Raw genomic sequence first — 8,547 nt, forward strand, 5'->3', positions numbered from 1 at the left:
ATGCTTCCCAATGGGTCTAGGCTGTCATGCATCACTGCTCACAGCTTTGTCAGTGCAAGTTCAGCCAAGAAGTGATCTAATTCCAGAGCGAGTTGAACCACAAAGTCCCGCAGAGGTAAGTAACCATGACCAACAGATTCATTTGGGCTGCCAGGTTCTTCTTTGTTTTTTGTTGGGGAGGGATTTATAGTTTATTATGACTTACAAGTGTCATTTTTAAAAACATTAGTCCATTTAAACCACGTAGAAATAAGTTTCCAAAAAGTCTGAAAAACAAAACATATTTTAAACATGTTTTTTGTTTTTGTTTTTTTTGAGATGGAGTCTCACTGTCACCCAGACTGCAGTACAATGGCGTGATCTTGGCTCACTGCAACCTCCGCCTCCTGGGTTCAAGCAATTCTCCTGCCTCAGCCTCCAAAGTAGCTGGGATTACAAGCGTCTGCCACCAAGCCCAGCTAATTTTTGTATTTTTAGTAGAGACAGGGTTTCACCATGCTGGTCAGGCTGGTCTCAAACTCTTGACCTCAGGTGATCCACCCGCCTTGGCCTCCAAAAGTGCTGGGATTACAGGCATGAGCCACTGCGTCTGGCCATAAACATGTTTAAGTAGATAGATTATCTGAAATTCCAGATTGTTCAGTCATTTCATTATTATGCTGTGGCAGCCAGGTAATCCTTAACTTCAGTTGGAGTAATCCTCCCAAATCAGCTTCATTGCCGATTCCAACTTCTATGTTATCCTCTGTCATTTGCCCTTCAGAGCTTTCCTTGAGGGTTAAGATGGCTGTGTTGACAAAAAGAATCAAACTGTAAAATAGTAAAATATTTGAAGAGATTTGTTCTGAGATTTAGTCTGAGATTTATTCTGAGTGACCAGGACCCATGACATAGCCCTAGGAGGTCCTGAGAATATGTACCCAGGGTGCAGCTTGGTTTTATACATTTTAGGGAGACATGAGACTTCAGTCAAATACCTTTAAGAAATACTTTGGTTTGGTCCAGAAAGGCAGGACAACTTGAAGGTTGGGGTGATGGGCTTCCAGTTATAGGTAGATTTAAAATTTTCTGGTTGACAATTGGTTGAGTTTATCTAAAGACCTGGGATCAATAGAAGTGTCTGGGTTGTAGAAGAGGTTGTGGAGACCAAAGTTATACCATGCAGATGAAGCCTCCAGGCAGCAGGCTTCAGAAAGAATAGACTCTAAATGCTTCTTATCAAACTTAGGGTCTGTGTTGATGTTAATGCCACAGAGGTGTAATGAGGCCTGTCCAACTGACTTTCCATCATGGCCTGAAGCAATCTTTCAGGTTAGGAGTGCCCTGACAGAGGAAGAAGTCCAATCAGATGGTTGGGGAGGCCTCAAATTTTGATTTTTGGTTTACAGCTGTATGAATGCATCTTCAAACTCCAGATCTTCATTGTATCTTTTCTCAGCATTTTCCCCTTCACATAGTTCTTTGCTGTTGTTTTCCAGCAAAGTAAACTCTGGATGGATCTGACTGAGATAAACATGGTCATCCCTCCTTCCAACTACAGATAAATCAATTCCAAATGGACAAACACCACTTGACTGAGTGTATTCTTGGGTTACAGAGATTACACTCTGTACCAGCCAAGCTATGGGAATGGGTTCTTGGTGATGTAGGATTTTTCTTCTTGGTCACTTTGCAGGCCAGGGGATCCTCAGCTGGTGACACCCCTCCCGGCCCTCACTCGGCCACACTGGTGCATCCCAGCTTGCCTGTGTTACAGCTTGTACCTGTGTTCAACAGTTCTCGAGCTCTTTTACTGCTCCCAAGAAGAATGAGGAGATGCTGATATTGAAGGGTGAGGAAGGTGGAAAAAAATTTTATTGAGTGGTGGAACAGCTCCTAGTGGAGAGGGGATGCTGGGGGTTGGTCTCCCGCCTCACAGTCAGGTGGTTCTCTCCTCCCTGCGTGGCTGGGTCCAGGGCTTTTTGTGGGCTCGGAATAGGGGTGGGGCATACTATAGGTAGTATTGGAAAAGGCAACATTCAATTGGTTAAAAGGCATTATTCAGAAAGAATCAATTGGGAAAGGGGAGGCAAACGGGAACAGAAGTTGTCACTCAGTCTCATGTTTAATCCAGGGCCAGCAGTCTGGGCTTTCAGCCTTCAGGCTGTTTTTGGCTTGAAGATGGGGTTTTACTGGGGTTTGTATCCCCAGGCCCTGGTGACCTCAGCAGGGTGCCACCCATGGGTGCCAATGCGGCTTTCACCCATGTTAACAGGGAGGCCTAGAGGGTAGGAATTATCTGCATTCACCTATACCCTGTCCTGTCCTCCCTCCTCTTGGTAACCTCATCTATTCCATGGATGCTAGCATGACCTTTATCCATGAAATGGGTGGGGGCAGCTAACCAGCAGGAATTAGTCATGCTCACCTGCGCTGTGCCCCTCGACTTCTGTTATTGCCTGCCTTTGGATCCCTCTGATGTAGTTTTCCTTTCTAGGAATTCAACCTGAAGCTCCAAATTGAGTTTGGGGCAAGTTCGCCTCAGGAGGGTTCATGGATGCATTAAGTTAAGTCCTAGGTGGCCTTCGCCAGACTGCAGCCAGCAGCCAGCAGGGCTGCTCCTTCACTGCTTCCTGATCGTAAGCCCAATGCTAAGGTGAAACCTGGAACTGGGTCCTCCTCAAACAAGGGAGTGAAAGGGAGAATTGGGGTCCTGGCCTAGTAAGATGCCTTTCAAAAGGAAAAAAATCCTCCAGCATAGAAAAAGCTCCCTGTATTTGCAGGACTGTGTTAACTCCTGACATGGTGGAGAAAAGAAAAAGTGCAGGGTGGGGAAGGTGCCGGGGTAAAAAGCCTCTTGATCTATGCAATTGGGTTCCTCCAAAAGGGAGAGAAACTCTTAATCTGTGCTTCCTCTTTGCCTCTAAGAATAGACAGAAACTGCATCGTTCTCAATTGCATATCTGATGGCTGGTCCAAATGCTCTTTCCACCCAGTAATATCTCTGTAGTTTGCAACAACACCCTTAACATTGTAAGGCAGATAGTGCCATGACAACTGTGAAAAAAGAAGGAAAATGCTGTAGGAAAGACTGGATTGGAACAAGGCCGACATTCCCAACCCCAGAGATGATGGAGATGGGGGTGTTGGGGTCCTCTCCAGCATCCTGTCCTCTTAGTTGTGCCATTGCTCTTAATTGGCTCACCAGAGGCCAATTAAGGTGCTTCGTCTGCCTTCAGAAAAGAGTCTTAATACAAGAAGCCTCGGAAAAAAGTGAAGTGTCTACATCCGCATTTACTCACCCTTCAGGTATCCTGGGTGATTCCCCAAATGATGCAGGATTTTTCTTTTCAGTCACTTCGCAAGCCAGGAACCCCTGGCTGGTGATGCCCCACCCGGGCCTTGCTCAGCCACGCTGGCATGCCCCAGCTCGCCTGTGTTATAGCTTGTACCTGCATTTGGCAGTTCCTGAGCTTTTGTAATGTGCCCAAGGAGAGGGGAGAATCATTATATTGAGCAACTGAACAGCTCTCAGTGGAGAGGAGATGCGGTAGGTGGTCCCCCAACCCTGCAGTTGGGTGGTTCTGTCCTCCCCACATGGCCAGGTCCAAGGCTTTTTCTGAGTTCAGAATAGGGGTGGGGCAGACCATAGGTAGTATTGGAAAAGGCAACATTCGATTGGTTAAAAGACATTATTCAGAAAGAATCAGTTGGGAAAGGGCAAGCAAGCAAGAACAGAAGTTTTTACTCTGAGTTGTGGGTTTCATCTGGGACCAGCAGTCTGGTCTGTCAACCTTCAGGCTGTTTTTGGCTTGAAGATGGGGTTTCACTGGGGACCTGCCCCTATCTGCCTAGGCATTTGGCTGCTTCCTGTCGTTATCATTGGTACACAGATATTATAGTATTGCTGAGCTAGTTTTTGAATTCTATGCACAAGCACTCTGATCTGGATCCGTGCCACTGTACACCAACCCGCTAAGCTTGGTAATGGGTTCTACTTTGTGTGCACTTTGCTCATCATACAGAATGGATTTCTGTTTCTTCTCAGTGCTAATACCACACCATTTGCAGCTTTAATTCCCACTGAAGGGGCTCCTCCCACTACAGCAGCTAAAGCATATTCAGTCTGGACAAGTGTACAAGATGGGCTGAGTGTAGTCAGCGAGAAGCTGTACCTGTGCTCTGCCATCTTTACCTGGAGAGCCAAAGCACATCCCCTCGCTTTTCTTCTCTGGCTCCTAACCTGACTTTAACTGTGTTTTCCTTCTGTGCCTCTGTGCAAAATACCAAACACAAGTACTGGAGATCCAATTCCAGAGTGACAATGTGAGAAGTTTCTCGGACCTGCTTCCCAATGAAACATCAGTAATTGGTGAAAATTATTAGGAAAAAACCCCCAACACTTAGAGTCCCTGGAGATTGTCTAGAGGACATACAGCAAATGAATAAATATTTATTCAAGTAAATCTCCTAAATTTTGGACAGTGAGAATCTGCGACACTTGATCTGCTCCCTGCCTCCCGCTACCCTCAAACTCCATGTGATGGAAGATAAACTGCAGGTTGGGTGGCCAAGAATATGGAGTCACCTCCTATCACCTCAGCTCCCGGTCTCTCTTCCAGACTTCAGGCTGCCAGCATTTCTCTCGTCCCCTTCTCCGTGTGGCAGAGGCTAAATTCTCAGTGAGTACAGCCAAAGAGCTGGGGACTCCTGTCCTTCACTCAGCTCTCTACTGCTACCCTAGACATGACAGGTTGAAAACACTAGGCCACAATTGCTTTTGCCCTGGCTTGCTTTTAGGGGCCCAGGGAGAGCAGGCCATAAGAAGAGAGAGCTCTGGCTGGGAATAATGGCTTATGCCAGCACTCCCAGCACTTTGGGAGGCTGAAGCAGGCAAATCTCTTGAGCTTAGGAGTTCAAGCCCAGCCTGGGCAACATGGCAAAACCCTGCCTCTACAAAAAATAGAAAAAAATTTAGCCGGGTGTGGTGGTGCCTGTAGTCCCAGCTACTTGAGGGGCTGAGGTGGGAGGATTGCTTGAGCCCAGGAGGTCAAAGCTGCAGTGAGCTGAAATCACACCACTGCACCCCATCCTAGGTGACAAAGACCTGGACTCTAAATAAATAAGAGAGCATGAGCTCTGAGCTATCTCTAAATAAATTGACTTTATCTTAAGCAAAATGTGAGGACGTTGATGCCTGAGGGCTCTCTGGAAAACAATGGAAGTTAAGGTGATAAGCAATTAAGAGGAGGTTGGTAGCCCCAGGTGAGCTATGAGCTAACACAGGTCAGCTGATTTACCAAAGAGACAAGTGAGGGATGGGAGAGAAAGCTAAGAAGATCCTTCCAGGGGTTGGAACAAACCTCAAAGACTAGCCTCAAAAACTACTCCTGCAAATGGGCCCAGATTTAATTGGATCCAACTGTAGAGTAATTTATGCTGCAGGACATCCAGGATATTATCAAAAACAATAGAGCAATCAAGATGCAATTAGTGGAGCCTAACAGCTGGATGTGATACAACGGAGGCAGACAGCTTAACAGAGAGATGAGGGAAAGACACAAAGAAAGCCCTGCTAAAATCACTGGCACTTCTGGGTTGACTGTGCAAATGTCCAAGACCATGTCCTCTGAAGATCAACTTCAGATGCTTCACTGTGGAGAAAATAGACTTTCCTGAAATAGCCCTGATATGTCACTAAAAAGTAAGCAAACAACAAAAAGTACCTCTATAGGTTTGTAGGGAAGAATCAGTATATAGCATTCTTAAAATATATTATTCAATTGTCTAGTTTTCAACAAAAAATTGCAAGATATACAAAGAATCAGGAAACTGTGACTCACACACAGAGGGGGAGAAAAAGCAGACAACCAACACTGCCTCTGAGAAGGCCCATATGTCAGACTTGACAAAGACTTCACACTAGTTATTATAAATATGGTCAAAGAACTAAAGGAAACTATGCTTAAAGAAGTAAAGAATAATATGATGACAATCTCACCAAATAGAGACTATCAATAAAGAGATATATATCAACCAATAATTTGGTTGTTATACATTTTAATTCAAGAATTTTCATTTGGTTCTTTACATGCATATGTGTATACATATATACACACACACTTATATTTAAATACATAAATTTATATTACACATGTATAGCATATGCAAAGATGTATATATGTAATATCAGTTTATATATTTACATAAATGTGTATATATGTACATATACATATATGTATGTATGTTTGTATGTAAATAATGAACCAAATGAAAATTCTAGAGTTGCAATGTAAAACCCCAGGGTGAAAAAATTTATCAGAGGGCCTCAGGAGTAGATTTGGCAGAACAAAGAATCAACAAACTTGAAGATAGATCAATAGAGATAAGGGAGCCTGAAAAATGGATAGGAAAAAAAATGAAAATGAACAGATTATTAGAGAAATATTGGACATCATTAAATGCACCAAAATATGCATAATTGGAGTACCAGAATAAGAGGAGAGAGAGAGAGAAAGCAATAGAAAAAACACATTTAAAAACTTATGGCTTAAAAGATCCCAAATTTGATGTAAAACATTAATCTTGAAAAACAACCCGGCAAGAGAATAACACGTTTGGAGGACTCACACCCCTATTTCAAAACTTAATACAAAGCTGTAGTAAGCAAGACTGTGTGATACTGGCGTAGGGATAGACATACAGATCAATGGAATTTAAATGAGAGTCCAGAAATAAACTCTCATATGTATAGTCAGTTGATTTTTAGCAAGGGTGCCAAAACAGTTCAGTTGGGGGAAAGGCAGTCTTTTCAACAAATCGTGCTGGTACAACTGTAAAGCCTCATGCAATACAATGAAGTTGGATCCTTCCTTACTTCATAAACAGAAATGGACTCAGTATGAATCATGGAGCTAAATGTGAAAGATAAAACTATAAAATTCTTAGAAGAAAATATAGGAGTAAATCTTTGTGACCTTGCATTATGCTAAACCTTCTTAGATTGATGCCAGAAGTACAAGTGACAAAGTAAATGAAAAATTGGACTTCATCAGTATTAAAATTTTGAGCTTCAATGGACATCATTAGATTGGATAAAATATTTCTAAATTGACATCCACAGAATTGATATTTATAAGTCATATATCTGATAAATGACTTGTGTTTATTAGATATTGACAGAGTCTCTCTTGGTCACCTAGGCTGGAGTGCAGTAGCACGATCGTAGCTCACTGCAGCCTCTACTCCTGGGTTCAAGTGATCCTCTTGCCCAGCCTCCTGAGTAGCTGGGACTACAGGCACACACCACCATGACTAGCTAATTAAAACAAAAAATTTGTACAGAGAGGGTCTCCCTGTGTTGCCCAGGCTGGTCTTGAACTCCTGTTCTCAAGTGATCTTTCTGCCTCAACCTCCCAAAACACTGGGATTACAGGCATGAGCCACTGAGCCTGGCCAATGATTTCTTTTGAATTATGTCTTTCTCTCAATGCTGCTGATATGACAGGAGCAACATTAATTAGTTTCCTTGTACTCCCTTCTTGACACACTTAAGGACTCATCTATCTCATGAAGTTTTTTTTTCTTTTCAAGCAATTCTATGTTACATTAGAATATCTTCCTGCAGAGAGGTTACAAGATCCTGTATTGTTGTTTGATACTTTGTACGTATTGAATTTGATGATATTAATGTCTGCATATCAATTATAGAACTTTTTTTTATTATTATTATACTTTAAGTTCTGGGATACATGTGTAGAACGTTCAGGTTTGTTACATAGATATACATATACCATGGTGGTTTGCTGCACCCATCAACCTGTCATCTACATTAGGTATTTCTCCTAATGCTATCCTTCCCCTAGCTCCCGACCTTCTGATAGGCCCCGGTGTGTGATGTTCCCCTCCCTGTGTCCATGTGTTCTCATTGTTTAACTCCCACTTATGAGTGACAGCATGCAGTGTTTGGTTTTCTGTTTCTGTGTTAGTTTGATGAGAATGATGGTTTCCAGCTTCATCCATGTCCCTGCAAAGGACATGAACTCGTTGTTTTTTATGGCTGCGTAATATTTCATGGTATATACGTGCCACATTTTCTTAATCAAGTCTATCATTGATGGGCATTTGGGTTGGTTCCAAGTCTTTGCTATTGTGAATAGTGCTGCAATAAATACACATGTACGTGTGTCTTTATAGTAGAATGATTTATAATCCTTTGGATATATACCCAGGAATGGGATTGCTGGGTCAAATGATATTTCTGGTTCTAGATCCTTGAGAAATCGCCACACTGTCTTCCACAATGGTTGAACTAATTTACACTCCCACCAACAGTGTAAAAGCGTTCCTGTTCCTCCACATCCTCTCCAGCATCTGTTGTTTCCTGATTTTTTAATGATCGCCGTTCTAACAGGTGTGAGATGGTATCTCATTGTGGTTTTGATTGGCATTTCTCTAATGATGAGTGGTGATGAAGCTTTTTTTCACATGTTTGTTGGCTGCATAAATGTCTTCTTTTTTTTTTTTTTGAGATGGAGTCTCACTCTGTTGCCCAGGCTGGAGTGCAGT

General features: G+C 42.8%; 1 pseudogene; it reads right to left on the reverse strand.

Moving 5' to 3' along the window:
* Positions 1–654: 654 nt before the first annotated feature.
* Positions 655–4,168, reverse strand: LOC105538741 (annotated as a pseudogene).
* Positions 4,169–8,547: the final 4,379 nt, after the last annotated feature.

Source organism: Mandrillus leucophaeus, unplaced genomic scaffold (assembly GCF_000951045.1).
Source record: "Mandrillus leucophaeus isolate KB7577 unplaced genomic scaffold, Mleu.le_1.0 Scaffold198, whole genome shotgun sequence".
NCBI classification, from domain to species: Eukaryota; Metazoa; Chordata; class Mammalia; order Primates; family Cercopithecidae; genus Mandrillus; species Mandrillus leucophaeus.